The 16,330-nt window shown below is 46.7% G+C and overlaps 2 long non-coding RNA genes across 2 annotated transcripts; both read left to right on the forward strand.

The window, feature by feature from the left end:
* Positions 1-410: 410 nt before the first annotated feature.
* LOC132407268 (uncharacterized) lies at positions 411-8,039 on the forward strand. The gene is made up of 4 exons (XR_009516423.1): positions 411-2,152; positions 3,426-4,928; positions 6,221-6,335; positions 7,613-8,039. It is a non-coding gene; the product is annotated as an uncharacterized LOC132407268 (long non-coding RNA).
* Positions 8,040-9,797: 1,758 nt separating this feature from the next.
* Positions 9,798-15,903, forward strand: LOC132407269 (uncharacterized). The gene is made up of 3 exons (XR_009516424.1): positions 9,798-12,788; positions 14,081-14,195; positions 15,473-15,903. It is a non-coding gene; the product is annotated as an uncharacterized LOC132407269 (long non-coding RNA).
* Positions 15,904-16,330: the final 427 nt, after the last annotated feature.

Consider the following 16,330-nt stretch of genomic DNA (forward strand, 5'->3'; position numbering starts at 1 on the left):
TAATGAAGGCGTGGGCCAGATCAAAGTGGCAGGGTGATGTGAAACAGAATCTCAAGTGAGGAGATCAGAAATCACAAGAGGGCTTTTTAGCCCACTGCCCGCATAATTTCAACCTAACCCTAACCCTAACCCTAACCCTAACCCTAACCCTAACCCTAACCCTAACCCTAACCCTAACCCTAACCCTAACCCTAACCCTAACCCTAACCCTAACCCTAACCCTAACCCTAAACCCTAACCCTAACCCTAACCCTAACCCTAACCCTAACCCTAACCCTAACCCTAACCCTAACCCTAACCCTAACCCTAACCCTAACCCTAACCCTAACCCTAACCCTAACCCTAACCCTAACCCTAACCCTAACCCTAACCCTAACCCTAACCCTAACCCTAACCCTAACCCTAACCCTAACCCTAACCCTAACCCTAACCCTAACCCTAACCCTAACCCTAACCCTAACCCTAACCCTAACCCTAACCCTAACCCTAACCCTAACCCTAACCCTAACCCTAACCCTAACCCTAACCCTAACCCTAACCCTAACCCTAAACCCTAACCCTAACCCTAACCCTAACCCTAACCCTAACCCTAACCCTAACCCTAACCCTAACCCTAACCCTAACCCTAACCCTAACCCTAACCCTAACCCTAACCCTAACCCTAACCCTAACCCTAACCCTAACCCTAATGCGCGGACCCTAACCCTAACCCTAACCCTAACCCTAACCCTAACCCTAATGCGGGGGCCCTAACCCTAACCCTAACCCTAACCCTAACCCGAACCCTAACCCTAACACTAACCCTAACCCTAACACTAAACCTAACCCTAACCCTAATGCGGACCCTAACCCTAACCCTAACCCTAACCCTAACCCTAACCCTAACCCTAATGCGGACCCTAACCCTAACCCTAACCCTAACCCTAACCCTAACCCTAACCCTAACCCTAAACCCTAAACCCTAACCCTAACCCTAAACCCTAAACCCTAACCCTAACCCTAACCCTAACCCTAACCCTAATGCGGGCCCTAACCCTAACCCTAACCCTAACCCTAACCCTAACCCTAACCCTAATGCGCGGGCCCTAACCCTAACCCTAACCCTAACCCTAACCCTAACCCTAACCCTAACCCTAACCCTAACCCTAACCCTAACCCTAACCCTAATGCGAGGTGTCGCCTTTCATTGTCTGGTCCAGGGGTAATACACACGGCAAGCTTGATCAACTTGACGGAGCCGGCTCGGGTAGGGTGTCTAATGTAAAGGCTCGAAACACCCGACGATCCGAGAGTGCATTACTGATGATGTGTCCTGGCACATGATAATGAGAGGTTTCGATTTTCCTATACAAGCAGCTGGCTTAGGAGCTCAGACTTTAAATTCTGCAGACTAACCTTTGCCAGCTAAACATATAGATCCACCAGCCCTACACTTAAACCTAATCCTAAAGTCCAAAAGGGGCATACACCCCCATAAATAGGCAAATTCCAAGAGGGGTAGTCACCCCCATAAACCCTAGGCAACTTCTAAGGGGGGCATACACCCCCACAAACCCTAGGCATTCCCCGATTAATTTTTGATATTCTGAGAGGGGTAGGATTCAACAAGGGCAAGTGTGGGACCTGGTTAATGAAGGCGTGGGCCAGATCAAAGTGGCAGGGTGATGTGAAACAGAATCTCAAGTGGGGAGATCAGAAATCACAAGAGGGCTTTTTAGCCCACTGCCCGCATAATTTCAACCTAACCTATCAGTGACACGCTCTTCATTCTCCCGGCCCCAGAAAGGCCAATAAGAAAACCCAGATATTTTGTTTCACCTATCAGGTGTTAAAAAATTCATAGTTAAAAGAAGGGAGAGGTTCACCAATCAGCAGCTAATGTACCTTTAAGGGCTGAGGTGAGCCGGTCTCCTAGCAACAGCCAGGTTTGCAGTAGGTGGACAATTAGGTTTTAGTATCACATTAGTTAAAAGAGGCCCTGCGGGGGGAAGAAGGTGAGGGATGTTTTAACTGGATAGCAGTACTGTCTGGGTTTAGAGACTCCACAGAAGACCCGAGTGACGGACGAGAGTCGAGTTGGACCTTCCGGTCGGGAATCACGCTTTTTTGAAGGCAATTGGTTGGAGTCGAAATCGCAGACGCAAGATAAGCAGTAGGAACATTATTCTTTTATTTATTGTCTTACTTACATTATTGTCTTAATGATGTGGAAAGGCAAGGATAGGAGAGGTTGTGTGGATCGATACCTGCCACGTGGGCGAGTGGGTAACTCTGGTTAGTGTCCCTGGGGATTCCTTCTTAACCACGGTCAGGTTAAAAATAGTCCAGAACTTTCATTATGTGAAAATTCTGGAAAAATAGTCCCAACTACTAAAGGGAATTAAGAAGTAGGCCTACAGATTCTCCGCATGGCCTGAATGAGGCCCAAGGAGCTAGGCCGCCCTGGAATTAAACCCTTAGAAGTAGTATGACCTGTACAATTTTGTGCCTTTCGTTGTCTGGTCTAGGGGGTAGTACATACGCCAAGCGTGATTGGCTTGGTTTAAGCCATTTCAGGGGAGGTGTCGCCTTTCATTGTCTGGTCCAGGGGTAATACTTACGGCAAGCTTGATCAACTTGACGGAGCCGGCTCGAGGAGGGTGTCTAATGTAAAGGCTCGAAACACCCGACGATCCGAGAGTGCATTACTGATGATGTGTCCTGGCACATGATAATGAGAGGTTTCGATTTTCCTATACAAGCAGCTGGCTTAGGAGCTCAGACTTTAAATTCTGCAGACTAACCTTTGCCAGCTAAACATATAGATCCACCAGCCCTACACTTAAACCTAATCCTAAAGTCCAAAAGGGGCATACACCCCCATAAATAGGCAAATTCCAAGAGGGGTAGTCACCCCCATAAACCCTAGGCAACTTCCAAGGGGGGCATACACCCCCACAAACCCTAGGCATTCCCCGATTAATTTTTGATATTCTGAGAGGGGTAGGATTCAACAAGGGCAAGTGTGGGACCTGGTTAATGAAGGCGTGGGCCAGATCAAAGTGGCAGGGTGATGTGAAACAGAATCTGAAGTGGGGAGATCAGAAATCACAAGAGAGCTTTTTAGCCCACTGCCCGCATAATTTCAACCTAACCTATCAGTGACACGCTCTTCATTCTCCCGGCCCCAGAAAGGCCAATAAGAAAACCCAGATATTTTGTTTCACCTATCAGGTGTTAAAAAATTCATAGTTAAAAGAAGGGAGAGGTTCACCAATCAGCAGCTAATGTACCTTTAAGGGCTGAGGTGAGCCGGTCTCCTAGCAACAGCCAGGTTTGCAGTAGGTGGACAATTAGGTTTTAGTATCACATTAGTTAAAAGAGGCCCTGCGGGGGGAAGAAGGTGAGGGATGTTTTAACTGGATAGCTGTACTGTCTGGGTTTAGAGACTCCACAGAAGACCCGAGTGACGGACGAGAGTCGAGTTGGACCTTCCGGTCGGGAATCACGCTTTTTTGAAGGCAATTGGTTGGAGTCGAAATCGCAGACGCAAGATAAGCAGTAGGAACATTATTCTTTTATTTATTGTCTTACTTACATTATTGTCTTAATGATGTGGAAAGGCAAGGATAGGAGAGGTTGTGTGGATCGATACCTGCCACGTGGGCGAGTGGGTAACTCTGGTTAGTGTCCCTGGGGATTCCTTCTTAACCACGGTCAGGTTAAAAATAGTCCAGAACTTTCATTATGTGAAAATTCTGGAAAAATAGTCCCAACTACTAAAGGGAATTAAGAAGTAGGCCTACAGATTCTCCGCATGGCCTGAATGAGGCCCAAGGAGCTAGGCCGCCCTGGAATTAAACCCTTAGAAGTAGTATGACCTGTACAATTTTGTGCCTTTCGTTGTCTGGTCTAGGGGGTAGTACATACGCCAAGCGTGATTGGCTTGGTTTAAGCCATTTCAGGGGAGGTGTCGCCTTTCATTGTCTGGTCCAGGGGTAATACACACGGCAAGCTTGATCAACTTGACGGAGCCGGCTCGAGGAGGGTGTCTAATGTAAAGGCTCGAAACACCCGACGATCCGAGAGTGCATTACTGATGATGTGTCCTGGCACATGATAATGAGAGGTTTCGATTTTCCTATACAAGCAGCTGGCTTAGGAGCTCAGACTTTAAATTCTGCAGACTAACCTTTGCCAGCTAAACATATAGATCCACCAGCCCTACACTTAAACCTAATCCTAAAGTCCAAAAGGGGCATACACCCCCATAAATAGGCAAATTCCAAGAGGGGTAGTCACCCCCATAAACCCTAGGCAACTTCCAAGGGGGGCATACACCCCCACAAACCCTAGGCATTCCCCGATTAATTTTTGATATTCTGAGAGGGGTAGGATTCAACAAGGGCAAGTGTGGGACCTGGTTAATGAAGGCGTGGGCCAGATCAAAGTGGCAGGGTGATGTGAAACAGAATCTCAAGTGGGGAGATCAGAAATCACAAGAGGGCTTTTTAGCCCACTGCCCGCATAATTTCAACCTAACCTATCAGTGACACGCTCTTCATTCTCCCGGCCCCAGAAAGGCCAATAAGAAAACCCAGATATTTTGTTTCACCTATCAGGTGTTAAAAAATTCATAGTTAAAAGAAGGGAGAGGTTCACCAATCAGCAGCTAATGTACCTTTAAGGGCTGAGGTGAGCCGGTCTCCTAGCAACAGCCAGGTTTGCAGTAGGTGGACAATTAGGTTTTAGTATCACATTAGTTAAAAGAGGCCCTGCGGGGGGAAGAAGGTGAGGGATGTTTTAACTGGATAGCAGTACTGTCTGGGTTTAGAGACTCCACAGAAGACCCGAGTGACGGACGAGAGTCGAGTTGGACCTTCCGGTCGGGAATCACGCTTTTTTGAAGGCAATTGGTTGGAGTCGAAATCGCAGACGCAAGATAAGCAGTAGGAACATTATTCTTTTATTTATTGTCTTACTTACATTATTGTCTTAATGATGTGGAAAGGCAAGGATAGGAGAGGTTGTGTGGATCGATACCTGCCACGTGGGCGAGTGGGTAACTCTGGTTAGTGTCCCTGGGGATTCCTTCTTAACCACGGTCAGGTTAAAAATAGTCCAGAACTTTCATTATGTGAAAATTCTGGAAAAATAGTCCCAACTACTAAAGGGAATTAAGAAGTAGGCCTACAGATTCTCCGCATGGCCTGAATGAGGCCCAAGGAGCTAGGCCGCCCTGGAATTAAACCCTTAGAAGTAGTATGACCTGTACAATTTTGTGCCTTTCGTTGTCTGGTCTAGGGGGTAGTACATATGCCAAGCGTGATTGGCTTGGTTTAAGCCATTTCAGGGGAGGTGTCGCCTTTCATTGTCTGGTCCAGGGGTAATACACACGGCAAGCTTGATCAACTTGACGGAGCCGGCTCGAGGAGGGTGTCTAATGTAAAGGCTCGAAACACCCGACGATCCGAGAGTGCATTACTGATGATGTGTCCTGGCACATGATAATGAGAGGTTTCGATTTTCATATACAAGCAGCTGGCTTAGGAGCTCAGACTTTAAATTCTGCAGACTAACCTTTGCCAGCTAAACATATAGATCCACCAGCCCTACACTTAAACCTAATCCTAAAGTCCAAAAGGGGCATACACCCCCATAAATAGGCAAACTCCAAGAGGGGTAGTCACCCTCATAAACCCTAGGCAACTTCCAAGGGGGGTATACACCCCCACAAACCCTAGGCATTCCCCGATTAACTTTTGCTAAATCCCCATAAATTAGATATTCTGAGAGGGGTAGGATTCAACAAGGGCAAGTGTGGGACCTGGTTAATGAAGGCGTGGGCCAGATCAAAGTGGCAGGGTGATGTGAAACAGAATCTCAAGTGAGGAGATCAGAAATCACAAGAGGGCTTTTTAGCCCACTGCCCGCATAATTTCAACCTAACCTATCAGTGACACGCTCTTCATTCTCCCGGCCCCAGAAAGGCCAATAAGAAAACCCAGATATTTTATTTCACCTATTAGGTGTTAAAAAATTCATAGTTAAAAGAATGGAGAGGTTCACCAATCAGCAGCTAATGTACCTTTAAGGGCTGAGGTGAGCCGGTCTCCTAGCAACAGCCAGGTTTGCAGCAGGTGGACAATTAGGTTTTAGTATCACATTAGTTAAAAGAGGCCCTGCAGGGGGAAGAAGGTGAGGGAAGTTTTAACTGGATAGCAGTACTGTCTGGGTTTAGAGACTCCACAGAAGACCCGAGTGACGGACGAGAGTCGAGTTGGACCTTCCGGTCGGGAATCACGCTTTTTTGAAGGCAATTCGTTGGAGTCGAAATCGCAGACGCAAGATAAGCAGTAGGAACATTATTCTTTTATTTATTGTCTTACTTACATTATTGACTTAATGATGTGGAAAGGCAAAGATAGGAGAGGTTGTGTGGATCGATACCTGCCACGTGGGCGAGTGGGTAACTCTGGTTAGTGTCCCTGGGGATTCCTTCTTAACCACGGTTAGGTTAAAAATAGTCCAGAACTTTCATTATGTGAAAATTCTGGAAAAATAGTCCCAACTACCTAAGGGAATTAAGAAGTAGGCCTACAGATTCTCCGCATGGCCTGAGTGAGGCCCAAGGAGCTAGGCCGCCCTGGAATTAAACCCTTAGAAGTAGTATGACCTGTACAATTTTGTGCCTTTCGTTGTCTGGTCTAGGGGGTAGTACATACGCCAAGCGTGATTGGCTTGGTTTAAGCCATTTCAGGGGAGGTGTCGCCTTTCATTGTCTGGTCCAGGGGTAATACACACGGCAAGCTTGATCAACTTGACGGAGCCGGCTCGGGGAGGGTGTCTAATGTAAAGGCTCGAAACACCCGACGATCCGAGAGTGCATTACTGATGATGTGTCCTGGCACATGATAATGAGAGGTTTCGATTTTCCTATACAAGCAGCTGGCTTAGGAGCTCAGACTTTAAATTCTGCAGACTAACCTTTGCCAGCTAAACATATAGATCCACCAGCCCTACACTTAAACCTAATCCTAAAGTCCAAAAGGGGCATACACCCCCATAAATAGGCAAATTCCAAGAGGGGTAGTCACCCCCATAAACCCTAGGCAACTTCCAAGGGGGGTATACACCCCCACAAACCCTAGGCATTCCCCGATTAACTTTTGCTAAATCCCCATAAATTAGATATTCTGAGAGGGGTAGGATTCAACAAGGGCAAGTGTGGGACCTGGTTAATGAAGGCGTGGGCCAGATCAAAGTGGCAGGGTGATGTGAAACAGAATCTCAAGTGAGGAGATCAGAAATCACAAGAGGGCTTTTTAGCCCACTGCCCGCATAATTTCAACCTATCCTATCAGTGACACGCTCTTCATTCTCCCGGCCCCAGAAAGGCCAATAAGAAAACCCAGATATTTTATTTCACCTATTAGGTGTTAAAAAATTCATAGTTAAAAGAATGGAGAGGTTCACCAATCAGCAGCTAATGTACCTTTAAGGGCTGAGGTGAGCCGGTCTCCTAGCAACAGCCAGGTTTGCAGCAGGTGGACAATTAGGTTTTAGTATCACATTAGTTAAAAGAGGCCCTGCGGTGGGGATGAAGGTGAGGGACGTTTTAACTGGATAGCAGTACTGTCTGGGTTTAGAGACTCCACAGAAGACCCGAGTGACGGACGAGAGTCGAGTTGGACCTTCCGGTCGGGAATCACGCTTTTTTGAAGGCAATTCGTTGGAGTCGAAATCGCAGACGCAAGATAAGCAGTAGGAACATTATTCTTTTATTTATTGTCTTACTTACATTATTGTCTTAATGATGTGGAAAGGCAAAGATAGGAGAGGTTGTGTGGATCGATACCTGCCACGTGGGCGAGTGGGTAACTCTGGTTAGTGTCCCTGGGGATTCCTTCTTAACCACGGTCAGGTTAAAAATAGTCCAGAACTTTCATTATGTGAAAATTCTGGAAAAATAGTCCCAACTACCTAAGGGAATTAAGAAGTAGGCCTACAGATTCTCCGCATGGCCTGAGTGAGGCCCAAGGAGCTAGGCCGCCCTGGAATTAAACCCTTAGAGGTAGTATGACCTGTACAATTTTGTGCCTTTCGTTGTCTGGTCTAGGGGGTAGTACATACGCCAAGCGTGATTGGCTTGGTTTAAGCCATTTCAGGGGAGGTGTCGCCTTTCATTGTCTGGTCCAGGGGTAATACACACGGCAAGCTTGATCAACTTGACGGAGCCGGCTCGGGGAGGGTGTCTAATGTAAAGGCTCGAAACACCCGACGATCCGAGAGTGCATTACTGATGATGTGTCCTGGCACATGATAATGAGAGGTTTCGATTTTCCTATACAAGCAGCTGGCTTAGGAGCTCAGACTTTAAATTCTGCAGACTAACCTTTGCCAGCTAAACATATAGATCCACCAGCCCTACACTTAAACCTAATCCTAAAGTCCAAAAGGGGCATACACCCCCATAAATAGGCAAATTCCAAGAGGGGTAGTCACCCCCATAAACCCTAGGCAACTTCCAAGGGGGGTATACACCCCCACAAACCCTAGGCATTCCCCGATTAACTTTTGCTAAATCCCCATAAATTAGATATTCTGAGAGGGGTAGGATTCAACAAGGGCAAGTGTGGGACCTGGTTAATGAAGGCGTGGGCCAGATCAAAGTGGCAGGGTGATGTGAAACAGAATCTCAAGTGAGGAGATCAGAAATCACAAGAGGGCTTTTTAGCCCACTGCCCGCATAATTTCAACCTAACCCTAATGCAGGTTAAAAATAGTCCAGAACTTTCATTATGTGAAAATTCTGGAAAAATAGTCCCAACTACCAAAGGGAATTAAGAAGTAGGCCTACAGATTCTCCGCATGGCCTGAATGAGGCTCAAGGAGCTAGGCCGCCCTGGAATTAAACAGAAGTAGTATGACCTGTACAATTTTGTGCCTTTCGTTGTCTGGTCTAGGGGGTAGTACATACGCAAGCGTGATTGGCTTGGTTTAAGCCGTCTCAGGGGAGGTGTCGCCTTTCATTGTCTGGTCCAGGGGTAATACACACGGCAAGCTTGATCAACTTGACGGAGCCGGCTCGAGGAGGGTGTCTAATGTAAAGGCTCGAAACACCCGACGATCCGAGAGTGCATTACTGATGATGTGTCCTGGCACATGATAATGAGAGGTTTCGATTTTCCTATACAAGCAGCTGGCTTAGGAGCTCAGACTTTAAATTCTGCAGACTAACCTTTGCCAGCTAAACATATAGATCCACCAGCCCTACACTTAAACCTAATCCTAAAGTCCAAAAGGGGCATACACCCCCATAAATAGGCAAATTCCAAGAGGGGTAGTCACCCCCACAAACCCTAGGCAACTTCCAAGGGGGGCATACACCCCCACAAACCCTAGGCATTCCCCGATTAACTTTTGATAAATCCCCATAAATTAGATATTCTGAGAGGGGTAGGATTCAACAAGGGCAAGTGTGGGACCTGGTTAATGAAGGCGTGGGCCAGATCAAAGTGGCAGGGTGATGTGAAACAGAATCTCAAGTGAGGAGATCAGAAATCACAAGAGGGCTTTTTAGCCCACTGCCCGCATAATCTCAACCTAACCTATCAGTGACACGCTCTTCATTCTCCCGGCCCCAGAAAGGCCAATAAGAAAACCCAGATATTTTATTTCACCTACTAGGTGTTATGAAATTAGAAATGAAAAATTCATAGTTAAAAGAATGGAGAGGTTCACCAATCAGCAGCTAATGTACCTTTAAGGGCTGAGGTGGGCCGGTCTCCTAGCAACAGCCAGGTTTGCAGCAGGTGGACAATTAGGTTTTAGTATCACATTAGTTAAAAGAGGCCCTGCGGGGGGGGAAGAAGGTGAGGGACGTTTTAACTGGATAGCAGTACTGTCTGGGTTTAGAGACTCCACAGAAGACCCGAGTGACGGACGAGAGTCGAGTTGGACCTTCCGGTCGGGAATCACGCTTTTTTGAAGGCAATTCGTTGGAGTCGAAATCGCAGACGCAAGATAAGCAGTAGGAACATTATTCTTTTATTTATTGTCTTACTTACATTATTGTCTTAATGATGTGGAAAGGCAAAGATAGGAGAGGTTGTGTGGATCGATACCTGCCACGTGGGCGAGTGGGTAACTCTGGTTAGTGTCCCTGGGGATTCCTTCTTAACCACGGTCAGGTTAAAAATAGTCCAGAACTTTCATTACGTGAAAATTCTGGAAAAATAGTCCCAACTACCAAAGGGAATTAAGAAGTAGGCCTACAGATTCTCCGCATGGCCTGAATGAGGCCCAAGGAGCTAGGCCGCCCTGGAATTAAACCCTTAGAAGTAGTATGACCTGTACAATTTTGTGCCTTTCGTTGTCTGGTCTAGGGGGTAGTACATACGCCAAGCGTGATTGGCTTGGTTTAAGCCATTTCAGGGGAGGTGTCGCCTTTCATTGTCTGGTCCAGGGGTAATACACACGGCAAGCTTGATCAACTTGACGGAGCCGGCTCGGGTAGGGTGTCTAATGTAAAGGCTCGAAACACCCGACGATCCGAGAGTGCATTACTGATGATGTGTCCTGGCACATGATAATGAGAGGTTTCGATTTTCCTATACAAGCAGCTGGCTTAGGAGCTCAGACTTTAAATTCTGCAGACTAACCTTTGCCAGCTAAACATATAGATCCACCAGCCCTACACTTAAACCTAATCCTAAAGTCCAAAAGGGGCATACACCCCCATAAATAGGCAAATTCCAAGAGGGGTAGTCACCCCCATAAACCCTAGGCAACTTCCAAGGGGGGCATACACCCCCACAAACCCTAGGCATTCCCCGATTAACTTTTGATATTCTGAGAGGGGTAGGATTCAACAAGGGCAAGTGTGGGACCTGGTTAATGAAGGCGTGGGCCAGATCAAAGTGGCAGGGTGATGTGAAACAGAATCTCAAGTGAGGAGATCAGAAATCACAAGAGGGCTTTTTAGCCCACTGCCCGCATAATTTCAACCTAACCTATCAGTGACACGCTCTTCATTCTCCCGGCCCCAGAAAGGCCAATAAGAAAACCCAGATATTTTATTTCACCTATTAGGTGTTAAAAAATTCATAGTTAAAAGAATGGAGAGGTTCACCAATCAGCAGCTAATGTACCTTTAAGGGCTGAGGTGAGCCGGTCTCCTAGCAACAGCCAGGTTTGCAGCAGGTGGACAATTAGGTTTTAGTATCACATTAGTTAAAAGAGGCCCTGCGGGGGGAAGAAGGTGAGGGATGTTTTAACTGGATAGCTGTACTGTCTGGGTTTAGAGACTCCACAGAAGACCCGAGTGACGGACGAGAGTCGAGTTGGACCTTCCGGTCGGGAATCACGCTTTTTTGAAGGCAATTGGTTGGAGTCGAAATCGCAGACGCAAGATAAGCAGTAGGAACATTATTCTTTTATTTATTGTCTTACTTACATTATTGTCTTAATGATGTGGAAAGGCAAGGATAGGAGAGGTTGTGTGGATCGATACCTGCCACGTGGGCGAGTGGGTAACTCTGGTTAGTGTCCCTGGGGATTCCTTCTTAACCACGGTCAGGTTAAAAATAGTCCAGAACTTTCATTATGTGAAAATTCTGGAAAAATAGTCCCAACTACTAAAGGGAATTAAGAAGTAGGCCTACAGATTCTCCGCATGGCCTGAATGAGGCCCAAGGAGCTAGGCCGCCCTGGAATTAAACCCTTAGAAGTAGTATGACCTGTACAATTTTGTGCCTTTCGTTGTCTGGTCTAGGGGGTAGTACATACGCCAAGCGTGATTGGCTTGGTTTAAGCCATTTCAGGGGAGGTGTCGCCTTTCATTGTCTGGTCCAGGGGTAATACACACGGCAAGCTTGATCAACTTGACGGAGCCGGCTCGAGGAGGGTGTCTAATGTAAAGGCTCGAAACACCCGACGATCCGAGAGTGCATTACTGATGATGTGTCCTGGCACATGATAATGAGAGGTTTCGATTTTCCTATACAAGCAGCTGGCTTAGGAGCTCAGACTTTAAATTCTGCAGACTAACCTTTGCCAGCTAAACATATAGATCCACCAGCCCTACACTTAAACCTAATCCTAAAGTCCAAAAGGGGCATACACCCCCATAAATAGGCAAATTCCAAGAGGGGTAGTCACCCCCATAAACCCTAGGCAACTTCCAAGGGGGGCATACACCCCCACAAACCCTAGGCATTCCCCGATTAATTTTTGATATTCTGAGAGGGGTAGGATTCAACAAGGGCAAGTGTGGGACCTGGTTAATGAAGGCGTGGGCCAGATCAAAGTGGCAGGGTGATGTGAAACAGAATCTCAAGTGGGGAGATCAGAAATCACAAGAGGGCTTTTTAGCCCACTGCCCGCATAATTTCAACCTAACCTATCAGTGACACGCTCTTCATTCTCCCGGCCCCAGAAAGGCCAATAAGAAAACCCAGATATTTTGTTTCACCTATCAGGTGTTAAAAAATTCATAGTTAAAAGAAGGGAGAGGTTCACCAATCAGCAGCTAATGTACCTTTAAGGGCTGAGGTGAGCCGGTCTCCTAGCAACAGCCAGGTTTGCAGTAGGTGGACAATTAGGTTTTAGTATCACATTAGTTAAAAGAGGCCCTGCGGGGGGAAGAAGGTGAGGGATGTTTTAACTGGATAGCAGTACTGTCTGGGTTTAGAGACTCCACAGAAGACCCGAGTGACGGACGAGAGTCGAGTTGGACCTTCCGGTCGGGAATCACGCTTTTTTGAAGGCAATTGGTTGGAGTCGAAATCGCAGACGCAAGATAAGCAGTAGGAACATTATTCTTTTATTTATTGTCTTACTTACATTATTGTCTTAATGATGTGGAAAGGCAAGGATAGGAGAGGTTGTGTGGATCGATACCTGCCACGTGGGCGAGTGGGTAACTCTGGTTAGTGTCCCTGGGGATTCCTTCTTAACCACGGTCAGGTTAAAAATAGTCCAGAACTTTCATTATGTGAAAATTCTGGAAAAATAGTCCCAACTACTAAAGGGAATTAAGAAGTAGGCCTACAGATTCTCCGCATGGCCTGAATGAGGCCCAAGGAGCTAGGCCGCCCTGGAATTAAACCCTTAGAAGTAGTATGACCTGTACAATTTTGTGCCTTTCGTTGTCTGGTCTAGGGGGTAGTACATATGCCAAGCGTGATTGGCTTGGTTTAAGCCATTTCAGGGGAGGTGTCGCCTTTCATTGTCTGGTCCAGGGGTAATACACACGGCAAGCTTGATCAACTTGACGGAGCCGGCTCGAGGAGGGTGTCTAATGTAAAGGCTCGAAACACCCGACGATCCGAGAGTGCATTACTGATGATGTGTCCTGGCACATGATAATGAGAGGTTTCGATTTTCATATACAAGCAGCTGGCTTAGGAGCTCAGACTTTAAATTCTGCAGACTAACCTTTGCCAGCTAAACATATAGATCCACCAGCCCTACACTTAAACCTAATCCTAAAGTCCAAAAGGGGCATACACCCCCATAAATAGGCAAACTCCAAGAGGGGTAGTCACCCTCATAAACCCTAGGCAACTTCCAAGGGGGGTATACACCCCCACAAACCCTAGGCATTCCCCGATTAACTTTTGCTAAATCCCCATAAATTAGATATTCTGAGAGGGGTAGGATTCAACAAGGGCAAGTGTGGGACCTGGTTAATGAAGGCGTGGGCCAGATCAAAGTGGCAGGGTGATGTGAAACAGAATCTCAAGTGAGGAGATCAGAAATCACAAGAGGGCTTTTTAGCCCACTGCCCGCATAATTTCAACCTAACCTATCAGTGACACGCTCTTCATTCTCCCGGCCCCAGAAAGGCCAATAAGAAAACCCAGATATTTTATTTCACCTATTAGGTGTTAAAAAATTCATAGTTAAAAGAATGGAGAGGTTCACCAATCAGCAGCTAATGTACCTTTAAGGGCTGAGGTGAGCCGGTCTCCTAGCAACAGCCAGGTTTGCAGCAGGTGGACAATTAGGTTTTAGTATCACATTAGTTAAAAGAGGCCCTGCAGGGGGAAGAAGGTGAGGGAAGTTTTAACTGGATAGCAGTACTGTCTGGGTTTAGAGACTCCACAGAAGACCCGAGTGACGGACGAGAGTCGAGTTGGACCTTCCGGTCGGGAATCACGCTTTTTTGAAGGCAATTCGTTGGAGTCGAAATCGCAGACGCAAGATAAGCAGTAGGAACATTATTCTTTTATTTATTGTCTTACTTACATTATTGACTTAATGATGTGGAAAGGCAAAGATAGGAGAGGTTGTGTGGATCGATACCTGCCACGTGGGCGAGTGGGTAACTCTGGTTAGTGTCCCTGGGGATTCCTTCTTAACCACGGTTAGGTTAAAAATAGTCCAGAACTTTCATTATGTGAAAATTCTGGAAAAATAGTCCCAACTACCTAAGGGAATTAAGAAGTAGGCCTACAGATTCTCCGCATGGCCTGAGTGAGGCCCAAGGAGCTAGGCCGCCCTGGAATTAAACCCTTAGAAGTAGTATGACCTGTACAATTTTGTGCCTTTCGTTGTCTGGTCTAGGGGGTAGTACATACGCCAAGCGTGATTGGCTTGGTTTAAGCCATTTCAGGGGAGGTGTCGCCTTTCATTGTCTGGTCCAGGGGTAATACACACGGCAAGCTTGATCAACTTGACGGAGCCGGCTCGGGGAGGGTGTCTAATGTAAAGGCTCGAAACACCCGACGATCCGAGAGTGCATTACTGATGATGTGTCCTGGCACATGATAATGAGAGGTTTCGATTTTCCTATACAAGCAGCTGGCTTAGGAGCTCAGACTTTAAATTCTGCAGACTAACCTTTGCCAGCTAAACATATAGATCCACCAGCCCTACACTTAAACCTAATCCTAAAGTCCAAAAGGGGCATACACCCCCATAAATAGGCAAATTCCAAGAGGGGTAGTCACCCCCATAAACCCTAGGCAACTTCCAAGGGGGGTATACACCCCCACAAACCCTAGGCATTCCCCGATTAACTTTTGCTAAATCCCCATAAATTAGATATTCTGAGAGGGGTAGGATTCAACAAGGGCAAGTGTGGGACCTGGTTAATGAAGGCGTGGGCCAGATCAAAGTGGCAGGGTGATGTGAAACAGAATCTCAAGTGAGGAGATCAGAAATCACAAGAGGGCTTTTTAGCCCACTGCCCGCATAATTTCAACCTATCCTATCAGTGACACGCTCTTCATTCTCCCGGCCCCAGAAAGGCCAATAAGAAAACCCAGATATTTTATTTCACCTATTAGGTGTTAAAAAATTCATAGTTAAAAGAATGGAGAGGTTCACCAATCAGCAGCTAATGTACCTTTAAGGGCTGAGGTGAGCCGGTCTCCTAGCAACAGCCAGGTTTGCAGCAGGTGGACAATTAGGTTTTAGTATCACATTAGTTAAAAGAGGCCCTGCGGTGGGGATGAAGGTGAGGGACGTTTTAACTGGATAGCAGTACTGTCTGGGTTTAGAGACTCCACAGAAGACCCGAGTGACGGACGAGAGTCGAGTTGGACCTTCCGGTCGGGAATCACGCTTTTTTGAAGGCAATTCGTTGGAGTCGAAATCGCAGACGCAAGATAAGCAGTAGGAACATTATTCTTTTATTTATTGTCTTACTTACATTATTGTCTTAATGATGTGGAAAGGCAAAGATAGGAGAGGTTGTGTGGATCGATACCTGCCACGTGGGCGAGTGGGTAACTCTGGTTAGTGTCCCTGGGGATTCCTTCTTAACCACGGTCAGGTTAAAAATAGTCCAGAACTTTCATTATGTGAAAATTCTGGAAAAATAGTCCCAACTACCTAAGGGAATTAAGAAGTAGGCCTACAGATTCTCCGCATGGCCTGAGTGAGGCCCAAGGAGCTAGGCCGCCCTGGAATTAAACCCTTAGAGGTAGTATGACCTGTACAATTTTGTGCCTTTCGTTGTCTGGTCTAGGGGGTAGTACATACGCCAAGCGTGATTGGCTTGGTTTAAGCCATTTCAGGGGAGGTGTCGCCTTTCATTGTCTGGTCCAGGGGTAATACACACGGCAAGCTTGATCAACTTGACGGAGCCGGCTCGGGGAGGGTGTCTAATGTAAAGGCTCGAAACACCCGACGATCCGAGAGTGCATTACTGATGATGTGTCCTGGCACATGATAATGAGAGGTTTCGATTTTCCTATACAAGCAGCTGGCTTAGGAGCTCAGACTTTAAATTCTGCAGACTAACCTTTGCCAGCTAAACATATAGATCCACCAGCCCTACACTTAAACCTAATCCTAAAGTCCAAAAGGGGCATACACCCCCATAAATAGGCAAATTCCA

This window comes from Hypanus sabinus, chromosome 18 (assembly GCF_030144855.1).
Source record: "Hypanus sabinus isolate sHypSab1 chromosome 18, sHypSab1.hap1, whole genome shotgun sequence".
Lineage (NCBI taxonomy): Eukaryota > Metazoa > Chordata > Chondrichthyes > Myliobatiformes > Dasyatidae > Hypanus > Hypanus sabinus.